Source organism: Schistocerca serialis, chromosome 8 (assembly GCF_023864345.2).
Source record: "Schistocerca serialis cubense isolate TAMUIC-IGC-003099 chromosome 8, iqSchSeri2.2, whole genome shotgun sequence".
Classification (NCBI taxonomy): Eukaryota; Metazoa; Arthropoda; class Insecta; order Orthoptera; family Acrididae; genus Schistocerca; species Schistocerca serialis.
The window spans coordinates 273,447,753-273,461,993 of NC_064645.1; the positions used below are offsets into that span (position 1 = coordinate 273,447,753).

The 14,241-nt window shown below is 44.7% G+C and overlaps 1 protein-coding gene across 2 annotated transcripts in view; it reads right to left on the bottom strand.

Annotated features, from left to right (window-relative positions):
• Positions 1-14,241, bottom strand: part of LOC126416382 (uncharacterized) — an 822,286-nt gene that overhangs the window by 596,422 nt on the left and 211,623 nt on the right. For both annotated transcript variants that reach the window (XM_050084062.1, XM_050084061.1), the window contains exon 2: positions 11,287-11,309. The gene's annotated coding sequence lies outside the window, so the exon portion shown is untranslated. The remainder of the gene's footprint in view (positions 1-11,286; positions 11,310-14,241) is intronic.

The window sequence follows — 14,241 nt, forward strand, 5'->3', positions numbered from 1 at the left end:
CGTGAAAATTACCGAACTATCACTTTAATAAGTCACGGCTGCAAAATACTTACACGAATTCTTTACAGATGAATGGAAAAACTGGTAGAAGCCGACCTCGGGGAAGATCAGTTCGTATTCCGTAGAAATGTTGGAACACGTGAGACAATACTGATCCTACGACTTATCTTAGAAGAAAGATTAAGGAAAGGCAAACCTACGTTCATAGCATTTGTGGACTTAGAGAAAGCTTTTGACAATGTTGACTGGAATACTCTCTTTTCAAATTCTGAAGGTGGCAGGGGTAAAATACAGGGAGCAAAAGGCTATGTATAATTTGTACAAAACCAGATGGCAGTTATAAGAATCGAGGGGCATGAAAGGGAAACAGTAGTTGGGAAGGAAATGAGACAGGGTTGTAGCCTATCCCCGAAGTTATTCAATATGTATATTGAGCAAGCAGTAAAGGAAACAAAAGAAAAATTTGGAGTAGGAATTAAAATCCATGCAGAAGAAATGAAAACTTCGAGGTTCGCCGATGACATTATAATTCTGTCAGAGACAACAAAAGACCTGGAAGAGCAGTTAAACGGAATGGGCAGTGTCTTGAAAGGAGGATATAAGATGAACATCAACAAAAGCAAAACGAGGATGTGGAATGTAGTCGAATTAAATCAGATGATGCCAAGGGAATTAGATTAGGAAATGAGACACTTAAGCAGTAGATGAGTTGTGCTATTTGGGGAGCAAAATAACTGATGATTGTCGAAGTAGAGAGGATATGAAATGTAGACTGGCAATGGCAAGAAAAGCGTTTCTGAAGAAGAGAAATTTGTTAATATCGAGTATAGATTTAAGTGTTAGGAAGTCTTTTCTAAAAGTATTTGTATGGAGTGCAGCCATGTACGGATGTGAAACATGGACGCTAAATAGTTTAGACAAGAAGAGAATAGGAGCTTTCGAAATGTGGTGCTACAGAAGAATGCTGAAGATTAGATGGATAGATCACGTAAATAATGAGGAGGTACCTAATAGAATCGGGGGGAAGAGGAATTTGTGGCACAACTTGACGGGATCGGTTAGTAGGACACGTTCTGCGGAATCAAGGGATCATCAATTTAGTAATAGAGGGAAGCGTGGAGGGTAAAAATCGTAGAGGGAGACCGAGAGATGAATACACTAAGCAGATTCAGAAGGATTTTGGTTGCAGTAGTTACTCGGAGATGAAGAAGCTTGCACAGGACAGAGTAGCAGGGAGAGCTGCATCAAATCAGTCTCTAGACTGAAGACTACAACAACAACATGCAGGATCGCTGTCATATACCAAACAAGCCATACAAACAGTAAGTCAAAAGTGTGTCGTCTTCCGATTCACTGTTTACCGGCAACTGCAGCATCCGATAAGTATGCACAAGTGCGATCTACACAGGACTTCGCAGGATCGAGCATCTTTTTCTATTTCTGTTCCGTCCAGATTTTGAAGCGAGTTGGTCCAGTGTGCGGCGGTCGGGAGCCTGCCTCCGCAGCATTGTCTTCCCCACAGCGCCACGCACAGAGCTTTCGTTGCACGTAATTCGCCCACTATTCCGGGTATGGTCCACGTCCTGGGAAACAGTACGCAACACGAGTGGTCGAGTCACTGTAAAGCATGTGCTGTGTCTGCAGTACTGGAGACTCTGCGTACAAGTTGAGATGTGCAACGTGGCTCTCGGTACAGCGCTAGCCGAGCTGGGAGCAGGGCGGAGGAGAAGCGCCGAGAACAGGTCCCGCCCCGCGGTCATCGACTCCGCACACCGCCAGCTGCGCCTTGCCGACACCCGCCCATCCTCCCACTACGCCCGCACTCTCAGCCAGCAACACTGTCCCTCAAACTAACGTGGCTGTTCTAGCTCTCGCTGTCCGCCGTCCGAGGCCTAGTTATTCACATCAACTTTAAAAAGATTATAATGTTGATTACAGGGCGTTCGGTAGCACCCTCATCAGCGCCCTTAAGTTGTCCTCGATGCTGAGTGTTCATCGGAGGTGAGAGTATCATCTGGAGTGCCCCAGGGAAGTGTGATAGGTCCGCTGTTGTTTTATATCTACATAAATGATCTTTTGGATAGGGTGGATAGTAATGTGCGGCTGTTTGCTGATGATGCTGTGGTGGACGGGAAGGTGTCGTCGTTGAGTGACTGTAGGAGGATACAAGATGACTTGGACAGGATTTGTGATTGGTGTAAAGAATGGCAGCTAACTCCGAATGTAGATAAATTTAAATTAATCCAGATGAACAGTAAAAAGAATCCTGTAATTTTTGAATACTCCATTAGTAGTGTAGCACTTGACACAGTCAGGACGATTAAATATTTGGGCGTAACATTGCAGAGCGATATGAAGTGGGACAAGCATGTAATGGCAGTTGTGGGGAAGGCTGATAGTCGTCTTCGGTTCATTGGCAGAATTTTGGGAAGATGTGGTTCATCTGTAAAGGAGACCGCTTATAAAACACTAATACGACTTATTCTTGAGTACTGCTCGAGCGTTTGGGATCCCTATCGGGTCGGATTGGGGGAGGACATAGAGGCAATTCAGAGGCGGGCTGCTAGATTTGTTACTGGTAGGTTTGATCATCGCGCGAGTGTTACGGAAATGTTTCAGGAACTCGGGTGGGAGTCTCTAGAGGAAAGGAGGCGTTCTTTTCATGAATCGCTACTGAGGAAATTTAGAGAACCAGCATTTGAAGCTGACTGCAGTACAATTTTACTGCCGCCAACTTACATTTCGCGGAAAGACCACAAAGATATGATAAGAGAGATTAGGGCTCGTACAGAGGAATATAGACAGTTATTTTTCCCTCGTTCTGTTTGGGAGTGGAACAGGGAGACAAGATGCTAGTTGTGGTACGAGGTACCCTCCGCCACGCACCGTATGGTGGATTGCGGAGTATGTATGTAGATATAGATGTAGATGAATATCAACGCAGATACGGATTCACGAGATCAGCAGACTCCATCCCCCCGTGCCCGCCCCCCCCCCAAAGGCTTTTATATTATCACACATTCGTATACTGACGAAATAATTATTACGCCTGACCACAGTGAAACAGTGCTGCTTCCTGCTTCGTGGCTTTGCGAGCAAATGATGCGGTAAGGAGAGTAGACTATGCGATATGAAGTATCCAGACACCTGTTAGTGGACATCAATATTAGGTATGTCCACCCTAGGCATTTGTGACGGTTTCAACCGTTGGGAACGCTTTCAGTGAGATCCAGAATGAGATTTTCACTCTGGAGCGGAGTGTGCGCTGATATGAAACTTGCTGGCACATTAAAACTGTGTGCCGGACAGAGACTCGAACTCGGGACGTTTGCCTTTCGCGGGCAAGTGCTCTAGCATCTGAGCTACCCACTCACGACTCACACCCCGTCCTCACAGCTTTACTTCTGCCAGTACCTCGTCTCCTACCTTCCGAACTTTACAGAAACTCTCCTGCAAACCTCAGATGGTAGAGCACTTGCCCGCGAAAAGGCAAAGGTCCCGAGTTCGAGTCTCGGTCCGGCACACAGTTTTAATCTGCCAGGAAGTTTCATATAAGCGCACACTCCGCTGCAGAGTGAAAATCTCATTCTGGAAACATCCCCCAGGCTGTGGCTAAGCCATGTCTCCGCAATATCCTTTCTTTCAGGAGTGCTAGTTCTGCAAGGTTCGCAGGAGAGCTTCTGTAAAGCTCGGAAGTTAGGGCACGATGTACTAGCAGAAGTAAAGCTGAGAGGACGGGCCGTGAGTCGTGCTTGGGTAGCTCAGATGGCAGAGCACTTGCCCGCGGAAGGCAAAGGTCCCGAGTTCGAGTCTCGGTCCGGCACACAGTTTTAATCTGCCAGCAAGTTTCATATCAGCGCCCACTCCGCTGCAGAGTGAAAATCTCATTCTGGAAACATCCCCCAGGTTGTGGCTAAGCCATGTCTCCGCAGTATCCTTTCTTTCAGGAGTGCTAGTTCTGCATGGTTCGCAGGAGAGCTTCTGTAAAGTTTGGAAGGTAGGAGACGAGATACTGGCAGAAGTAAAGCTGTGGGGACCGGGCGTGAGTCGTGCTTGGGTAGTTCAGATGGTAGAGCGCTTGCCCGCGGACGGCAAAGGTCCCGAGTTCGAGTCTGGGTCCGGCACACAGTTTTAATATGCCAGGAAGTTTCAGTGTGAACGTCCGTGGGCGAATGGCAGCACACTCTTCCTCAGGAGCCGAAACAAGAGAAGGTGGTGATGTTGGGCGCTGGGGTCTAGAGGGAAGTCGACGTTCTAACTCATCCCATTGGGCTCATGTCGGGACTTTCAGCACTACAGTTCATTTCAGGAATTTTACTGTCCATAAACCATTGCGTCACAGATACCGTTTTATGAGAGAGTGCATTGTGGTGCTAAAAAAAAAGTCGTGTTGCTAGGGCCTCCCGAAGACTTCCGGCATAAGAAGTCAGCCTCATTCTGCCAACGGCCTTGTCGAAGAGGGCGGAGGAGCGGATAGAGGTTCAGGGCACTCTCTTGTCCTAGGGGTGGGAAATTGCCCCTAAAGGCAGAAGAATCAGCAATGATCAACGACATGAGGATGCAGAAGGCAATGGAAACCACTGCATTAAAGACACGTAACATGTATCCACAGGACATGTGGCCTGTAATTGAAGAAGTGTCATGATGATCTCTCCATTGGCAAAAGATTCCGGAATAGTTCCCCATTCGGATCTCCGGGAGGGGACTGCCAAGGGGGAGGTTACCATGAGAAAAAGACTGAATAATCAACGAAAGGTTAACGTTCTACGAGTCGGGGCGTGGAATGTCAGAAGCTTGAAAGTGGTAGAGAAACTAGAAAATCTGAAAAGGGAAATGCAAAGGCTCAATCTCGATATAGTAGGGGTCAGTGAAGTGAAGTGGAAGGAGGACAAGGATTTCTGGTCAAATGAGTATCGGGTAATATCAACAGCAGCAGAAAATGGTATAACAGGTGTAGGATTCGTTATGAATAGGAAGGTAGGGCAAGGGGGTGTGTTACTGTGAACAGTTCAGTGACCGGGTTGTTCTAATCAGAATCGACAGCAGACAAACACCGACAACGACAGTTCAGGTATACATGCCGACGTCGCAAGCTGAAGATGAACAGATAGAGAAAGTGTATGAGGATATTGAAAGGGTAATGCAGTATGTAAAGGAGGACGAAAATCTAATAGTCATGGGCGACTGGAATGCAGTTGTAGGGGAAGGAGTAGAAGAAAAGGCTACAGGAGAATATGGGCTTGGGACAAGGAATGAAAGAGGAGAAAGACTAATTGAGTTCTGTGACAAGTTTCAGCTAGTAATAGCGAATACCCTGTTCAAGAATCACAAGAGGAGGAGGTATACTTGGAAAAGGCCGGGAGATACGGGAAGATTTCAATTAGATTACATCATGGTCATACAGAGATTCCGAAATCAGATACTGGATTGTAAGGCGTACCCAGGAGCAGATATAGACTCAGATCACAATATAGTAGTGATGAAGAGTAAATGGCTCTGAGCACTATGGGACTTAACATCTTAGGTCATCAGTCCCCTAGAACTTAGAACTACTTAAACCTAACTAACCTAAGGACATCACACACATCCATGCCCGAGGCAGGATTCGAACCTGCGACCGTAGCAGTCCCGCGGTTCCGGACTGAAGCGCCCAGAACCGCACGGCCACCGCGGCCGGCTGATGAAGAGTAGGCTGAAGTTCAAGACATTAGTCAGGAAGAGTCAATACGCAAAGAAGTGGGATACGGAAGTACTAAGGAATGACGAGATACGTTTGAAGTTCTCTAACGCTATAGATACAGCAATAAGGAATAACGCAGTAGGCAGTACAGTTGAAGAGGAATGGACATCTCTAAAAAGGGCCATCACAGAAGTTGGGAAGGAAAACATAGGTACAAAGAAGGTAGCTGCGAAGAAACCATGGGTAACAGAAGAAATACTTCAGTTGATTGATGAAAGGAGGAAGTACAAACATGTTCCGGGAAAATCAAGAATACAGAAATACAAGTCGCTGAGGAATGAAATAAATAGGAAGTGCAGGGAAGCTAAGACGAAATGGCTGCAGAAATAATGTGAAGACATCGAAAAAGATATGATTGAAGGAAGGACAGACTCAGCATACAGGAAAGTCAAAACAACCTTTGGTGACATTAAAAGCAACGGTGGTAACATTAAGAGTGCAATGGGAATTCCACTGTTAAATGCAGAGGAGAGAGCAGATAGGTGGAAAGAATACATTGAAAGCCTCTATAAGGGTGAAGATTTGTCTGATGTGATAGAAGAAGAAACAGGAGTCGATTTAGAAGAGATAGGGGATCCAGTATTAGAATCGGAATTTAAAAGAGCTTTAGAGGACTTACGGTCAAATAAGGCAGAAGTGATAGATAACATTCCATCAGAATTTCTAAAATCATTGGGGGAAGTGGCAAAAAAACGACTATTCACGTTGGTGTGTAGAATATATGAGTCTGGCGATACACCATCTGACTTTCGGAAAAGCATCATCCACACAATTCCGAAGACGGCAAGAGCTGACAAGTGCGAGAATTATCGCACAATCAGCTTAACAGCTCATGCATCGAAGCTGCTCACAAGAATAATATACAGAAGAATGGAAAAGAAAATTGAGAATGCGCTAGGTGACGATCAGTTTGGCTTTAGGAAAAGTAAAGGGACGAGAGAGGCAATTCTGACGTTACGGCTAATAATGGAAGCAAGGCTAAAGAAAAATCAAGACACTTTCATAGGATTTGTCGACCTGGAAAAAGCGTTCGACAATATAAAATGGTGCAAGCTGTTCGAGATTCTGAAAAAAGTAGGGGTAAGCTATAGGGAGAGACGGGTCATATACAATATGTACAACAACCAAGAGGGAATAATAAGAGTGGACGATCAAGAACGAAGTGCTCGTATTAAGAAGGGTGTAAGACAAGGCTGTAGCCTTTCGCCCCTACTCTTCAATCTGTACATCGAGGAAGCAATGATGGAAATAAAAGAAAGGTTCAGGAGTAGAATTAAAATACAAGGTGAAAGGATATCAATGATACGATTCGCTGATGACATTGCTATCCTGAGTGTAAGTGAAGAAGAATTAAATGATCTGCTGAACGGAATGAACAATCTAATGAGTACACAGTATGGTTTGAGAGTAAATCGGAGAAAGACGAAGGTAATGAGAAGTAGTAGAAATGAGAACAGCGAGAAACTTAACATCAGGATTGATGGTCACGAAGTCAATGAAGTTAAGGAATTCTGCTACCTAGGCAGTAAAATAACCAATGACGGACGGAGCAAGGAGGACATCAAAAGCAGACTCGCTATGACAAAAAAGGCATTCCTGGCCAATAAAAGTTTACTAATATCAAATACCGGCCTTAATTTGAGGAAGAAATTTCTGAGGATGTACGTCTGGAGTACAGCAGTGAAACATGGACTGTGGGAAAACCGGAACAGAAGAGAATCGAAGCATTTGAGATGTGGTGATATAGACGAATGTTGAAAATTAGGTGCACTGATAAGGTAAGGAATGAGGAGGTTCTATGCAGAATCGGAGAGGAAAGGAATATGTGGAAAACACTGATAAGGAGAAGGGACAGGATGATAGGACATCTGCTAAGACATGAGGGAATGACTTCCATGGTACTAGAGGGAGCTGTAGAGGGCAAAAACTGTAGAGGAAGACAGAGATTGGAATACGTCAAGCAAATAATTGAGGACGTAGGTTGCAAGCGCTACTCTGAGATGAAGAGGTTAGCACAGGAAAGGAATTCGTGGGGGGCCGCATCAAACCAGTCAGTAGACTGATGACAAAAAAAGAAGTCAGTGTTGCCACTACACATCGTGGCAGGTAACGTTATCTATACATTTGGCAAACCCATATCGTACGTCGGAGTGCCACAGGGTACAGCGTTATTCATCAATCCAAATCACTCGTTGCCAGTCGTCCAGTGGCTTCGCACTTTACATTACTTCAAGCGTCGCGTAGTATTGACTGCAGACATGTGTGGCTTATGAGTTGCCCGACCTTACTACCCCATTATTTTCAACTCCCAACACACAGTCATTGTGTTAGGACTGCTATAGCACTATGGAACTCACGAGTGATTCCTTCCTCTGGATTCAATGCGATTTTTTACAGAGAACCTCCACAATGCTCCACGGTCCCTGTGCCTTAGTACATGATGTGTGCTTGGCCTTGATTTAGCTGTGGTTGTTCCGTCGCGTTTCCACTTCTCAATCGCATCACCAATAGTTGACTAGCGGCATCTTTAGAAATGTTGAAATGTCCCTGATGAGTAACTCAGGTAAAATGGAAATGAGCGTTTGGCATCATTGGCCGGGAGGCCCCATAGGGGGCAGGTGGGGCCGCCTTGGTGCAAGTCTTGTCACATTCGATGTCACATTGGGTGACCGGCGCGCCGGATGGGGATGAAATGATGATTGAGACAACACAACACCCAGTCCCTGAGCGGAGAAAATCCCCGACCCAGCCGGACCCGGGCCCGTAGGACGACAATCCGTCACGCTGACCACTCAGCTATCGGGGCGGACAGTAACTCAGGTAACACACAATGACTAATCCACGTTCGAAGCGACTGACCTCTCCTGGCCGATCCATTTTGCTGTCACTGCTTCTCTACTAAACGCAATCCTCCCCGCTTTCTTTTATACTAGCGGCTCCGCCTCTCGCTACAGCTACGGCTCAATTCCACATTTCATCGGGGTGTCTGGATACTTTTGATCAGATAGTGTATCGAAGCAGAGCAGAGACGAATAGGGTAATCATTACACCGCCGACAGTGCCGCAAATGGAAAAAATCGATTGGCACATGCAACTTTCACAAAGGTAAGATTTTTATTGCCCAGCGCCTGGGAATCAACATCTTGGAATTTGCCAAGGTGGTCGGCAGCTCACTCGCTGCTCTCGTCAGCATCTGTGGAAAGTGGCTGAAGGACGGTCACACGAGGAGTACGATTAGCCGACAAGGTATTGGACGTTCAACACTCGTCACAGAACGTGGAGGTCGGAGGCTTGCCCGTTCTATAAAGCAGAATAGGTGGCGATCTGTGGCAGATTTGACGGCAGAGTGAGATGCTGGTGCAGGCACAAGTTCAGGGCACTTTGTAGATAGTGGGACTCTGCCCCAGATAAATCCTACCTGTTCTCATATTGATCCAACGACATCGACAGTCGCCGTTACAGTAGGCACAGGGTCATCCAGATCAGACTGTGGGTGTAAACGCGTAGACTTATCGGATAGCTCACGCTTCTCGCTCCACCAGGGTGATGACAGCGACCAAATACGCCTTTATGCAGACGAACTGGTGCTCGAAACGCGCACCCCCGCACGGAGTCGGGCCGCGTGGGCTGCGACAGTATTATACTACGGGGTATATTCCCCTGGTGTTCCATTGGACCTGTTGTAGTAATCGAAAGTATCGTGACATTTCTAGACCACGTTACCGCGGAGCACATGAATTCCTCTAATGCTTTATGTCTTCCACGACGGCGATGATATCTTGTAGCAAATAACTGTCCAAGGACAGAATCGTGCTACAGTGATCTGAGGAGCGTGATAGTGAATTCATGCTGATGTCTTGGCCACGAAATTCGCCTACTTTTAACATGATGGAACCCATCTGGGACTCTTTTGGGAGTCACCTTCGTGCCCACAAACAACCAGCCCGTAATTTACGGGAATAGCGTGACCTGTGCTTGGACAATGGTGGCGAATACCACCAGAAACCTTGATCGGAAATCTATCAAGGATTTTTAGATCCCATGCCACCCAGAATCTAATTGAACTAATCATCAGCATTGGGCATTTAGTGTTTCTTCTTTCACAATAGTCTGCTCACTGATGCCATTGCAGAGCGATATATTTCAGGCGAAAGTTCGTATCCCTTGTTATTCTTTGTGGCGCCAGCTGATGTGGCACCACAATAACCACAGGTAGAACTCTACATCAATGTCGTGCAAGGCCCGCAGCATTACTTCCAGCTTGTGTACGGAACGCGTGCCTTACTGTAATGCAGTTTGATGCTCTTTGCTTTTGTTCCATTCATATTTATGTGTTTTTTGAAACTGCTGTCAAAAATTTTAATTAATCAGAAAAAGGAAGGGAGAAAGAGAACAGGAAACCGGCAAGCGAGTTAAGACTCGGTGGGAAGTACTACATAGCTTCAAAAAAAAGCGACAACGAGAATGCAGCGAAGTATGCACGACAACAAACGATGGAAATGGAAATGAGCGGTTGGCGTCATTGGCCGGGAGGCCCCTCGCGGGGCAGGTCCGGCCGCCATATCGCAGGTCTTATTACATTCGGCGCCACATTGGGCGACCTGCACGCCGGATGGGGATGAAATGATGATGAACACAACACAACACCCAGTCCCTGAGCGGAGAAAATCTCCGACCCAGCCGGGAATCGAACCCGGGCCCAGAGGACGGCAATCCGTCACGCTGACCACTCAGCTACTGGGGCGGACAACAAACGATGTTAGCGTCAGTTATTACTAATTTTGACCACATGTCACTTAAAAACTATCGTTACTGCTGCTAAGCCATCTCAGTGGTATATGAATTCGGCAGAACAAAATATCATCGTTTTGACAGTGCCTCAAAAAAATAAGCAGACATCAAATGGTTGAAATGGCTCTGAGCACTATGGGACTGAACATTTAAGGTCATCAGTCCCCTAGAACTTAGAACTACTTAAACCTAACTAACCTAAGGACATCACATACATCCATGCCCGAGGCAGGATTCGAACCTGCGACCGTAGCAGTCGCGCGGTTCCGGACTGAAGCGCCTAGAACCGCTTGGCCACATCGGCCGGCAAGCAGACAGCTCGAGGTTTCCTAGTATCTAGGCTCCATGGCTGTTCATCTCAAAATGAGTCGTTTATTATAAGGAAATATAGTTGTTCAGTAATCTATCTTAGTGGGAGTAGCAGTACTGAGAAACTAGGAGTCAGAGCCCATTATCAGAATTTTTTTGTTGAATTTCTGTAGTATTCTTGAATTAAAGAAAGACAGTTATGTTAGCGCTATCCATGAATTTTTTAGGGAAGAAAGAAGGACTTTAATAACAGAAATCTATATGCTTAAAACTTATTTAAAGATTGGAACTAAATCACACTGCACAGCTATACACTGACAGATAATTGTTCTCACAATGGAATTCCTTTTGATTTGGTTAATTAATAACTGTTACTGTATCGAAAGTATTCATTATTCTCAGTGGTTAAGAGAATAATAAATAAATAATTCGCTTTTAATTCTTACCGTCACGCAGCTTTCTCGTCTTCCTGAAAAAGAAAAAAAAAATGGCACTTAGATCAATTAGCTCTTACACTCCACATATACGAATTTCCAAATTTCATAGAAACTAGGGGAAATAAAGTAGCATGAAAAGTTAGGGCCTCGGAAAAGCCGAGAAACTCTAAAAGTTACAAGCAGACTTTAACACAGGATACTTCTCACTTGCTTGCACGAGTCTCGCCCATATGGAAGCACTCGCGGCCTGAGCGACTGCAAATGAATCTCCAGCCAGCACAGCCACCACACATCCGCAGGCTGCCGACAACAAATGGTAAGCGAGTTCGCGAATGCAAGCATGGAACCGGACAACCACACGAAACTGCGTAATGCTAGACAGAAAGGAAACGATTCTGCTGTAAGAAATTAAAATAACGGAAAGCCAGATTTTTCCTTAATGCAGTCAATAGTGACAGAAATAAGCAGTATTCCACTCATTTACACCCATCATTAGCCACTGTCCACAGACCTAGCGATTAGTGAAATACTGATAACGGTGAGGTAACACTTTCATTTTATATTGTATAAAGTATGACGTCAGAATTGTGAGAGTTCCTATTATAGTAATATATCTGTTCTCTGACACAAGTAAATGTCAAATTTTGCGATGAATACTTTTAAAATGGCGTGTTTCTCTGAATTAAAAGTTCTTCCAACTTATGCTAAAGCGACGGACTGAGCACAGATCTAAAGAAATTATTATTGTTGTCGTTGCTGTTATGGTCTTCCGTCCGAAAACTGGTTTGATGCAGCTCTCCATGCTACTCTGTCTTGTAGAGCCTCTCCATCTCCTATAACTACTGCAACCTACATCTCTCTGAATCTGCTTGCTGTATTTATCTCTTAGTCTCCCTCTGCGATTTTTACGACCCACATTTCGTACCAGTACTAAATTGGTGTCATATCAACCTATCCCGTCTTTTCGTCGCGTTTTGCCACAAATTCTTTGTCTCTCCAATTCTGTTCAGTACCTCCTTAGTAGTTGTGTGATGGTCCCATCTAATCTTCAGCATTCTTCTGTAACACCACATTTCGAAAGCTTCTATTCTCTTTTTATCTAAACTGTTTATTGTCCATTTTTCACTTGCACATGGCTACAGTCCAGACAAATACCATCAGAAAACCCTTCCTAACACTTAAAACTATATTCGATGTTAGCGAATTCCTGTTCTTCATAAATGCTTTTCTTTCCACTTCGGCCATCTTCAGTTACTTTGCTGCTTAAATACTAAAACTCATCTACTGCTTTAAGTGTCTCGTTTCCTAATTAATTCCATTAACATCACCTGATTTAATTCGACTACATACCATTATCCTTGTTTTGCTTTTGTTGATGTACATCTTATATCCTCCTTTCAAGACACTTTCCATTCCGTTCAACATCTTTGTTCTCTCTGACAGAATTACAATGTCATCGGCAAACTTCGAAGTTTTCATTTCTTCACCATGGACGTTAATTCTTACTCCGAATTTTTCTTTTGTTTCCTTTACTGCTTGTTCAATATACAGATTAAATAACTCCGGGGATAGGCTACAACCCGGTCACACTCCCTTCTCAACCACTGCTTCCCTTTAGTGCCCCTCGGCTCTTATAACTGCCACCTGGTTTCTGTACAAATTGTAAATATCAAATGGTTCAAATGGCTCTGAGCACTATGGGACTTAACATCTATGGTCATCAGTCCCCTAGAACTTAGCACTACTTAAACCTAACTAACCTAAGGACATCACACAACACCCAGTCATCACGAGGCAGAGAAAATCCCTGACCCCGCCGGCAATCGAACCCGGGAACCCGGGCGTGGGAAGCGAGAACGCTACCGCACGACCACGAGCTGCGGACATTAAATATCCTTTGGCTCCCTGTATTTTACCCCTGCCACCTTTACAATTTGAAAGAAAGTATTCCAGTCAACATTGTCAACAGATTCCTCAAAGTGTACAAATGCTATAGGCTAAACGTAGGTTTGCCTTTCCTTAACCTATTTTCTGTGAGAAATCATAGAGTAAGTATTGCCTCGCGAGTTCCTACATTTCTCCGGAATCCAAACTGATCTTCCCCGAGTTCTGCTTCTACCAGCTTTTCCATTCTTCAGTAAACAATTTGCGTTAATATTTTGCAACCGTGACTTATTAAACTGACCATTCTGCAATTTTCATACCTGTCAGCAACTGCTTTCTTTGGAGCTGGAATTACTGCATTGTTCTTGAAGTCTGAGGATATTTCACTTGTCCCATACACCTAGCGCACCACATGGACGAATTTTTTCATTGCTGACTTTCCCAAGGCTATCAGTGGTCAACTTCCGGGTCTTTGTTTCGACTTATGGTAGATCTTTCAAAGCTTTGTCAAATTCTTCTTGTAGTATCATATCTACCATCTCATCTTCATCTACGTCCACGTCCCTTTCTATAAAATATTCTTAATAATAAAAAGATGTTACCATTCATATGGCACCACGTAATTTTAAATTTTCTTCCGCTGCAGACTAGAGATGGCCACCTGACTTACTTTGGATGAAAGAGTAGCTTGGATGGAAGTGTTTGGGTCAGACGCAACTGTAAGAAAAAAATTCAGCAGTGTTTTCATAAGGATCGCATCCGTCGACTGCATGAGAAATTTGTGCGCTCCGGGTGTGTCATCAATGATTGTAAAGAAAACAGTGAACGTCCAAGAAGTATTCGAATGGAGTATAACATCATAAACGATAGGAAGAGAACAGAAGTTTTTGAAATGCGGTGCTACAGAAGAATGTTGAAGGTTAGATGGGTAGTCATGTAGCTAATGAGGAGGCACTGAGCAGAATTGGTGTAAACGAAATTTGTGGCTCAAAGTGACTAGAAGAAGTTAATAAGACAGATTCAGAGACATCAAGGAATCACCAATTTGGTACTGGAGAGAAGTGTGGGAAGCAGATTCAG